The following is a 475-nucleotide window of genomic DNA, read 5'->3' on the forward strand; positions in this document are numbered from 1 at the left end:
TGCTATTTGCTTTGTAAATAGTTTTATTGGAAACTGTCCATCCATTCTTATTTATTATTTTTATTTTATGTGCATGAGTGTATTGCCTGCATGTAAGTGTACTCATGTCCCACAATGCCCGCAGAGGTCAGAAGAGGACATTGGATTCCCCTGGAACTGGAGTTAAGGACACTTGTTAGCTGCCATGTGGGTGCTGGGATTTGAACCCAGGTCTTCTGCAAGAACAGTCAGTGTTCTTACCTGCTGAGCCATCTCTCCAGGCCCAGCTGTTAACTGTATTTAACTTCTGAGCATCTGAAGTGTAGGTAATGCAGACAGAATTTTAATAAGTTTAGTTACATTAAGACTTGCGTTTATTTTCTGGAACTTTTCTTCATGAATACTACCTATAAGAGGTTTACCATGAAAGAAAATCAAAAGCCTGGGCTAGCATTACCTGGGATAAAGTTTGGTGTATAAGGAAATGAGAGAGATC

The sequence above is a fragment of the Nannospalax galili genome, unplaced genomic scaffold (genome assembly GCF_000622305.1).
Source record: "Nannospalax galili isolate Female #2095 unplaced genomic scaffold, S.galili_v1.0 scaffold274, whole genome shotgun sequence".
NCBI classification, from domain to species: Eukaryota; Metazoa; Chordata; class Mammalia; order Rodentia; family Spalacidae; genus Nannospalax; species Nannospalax galili.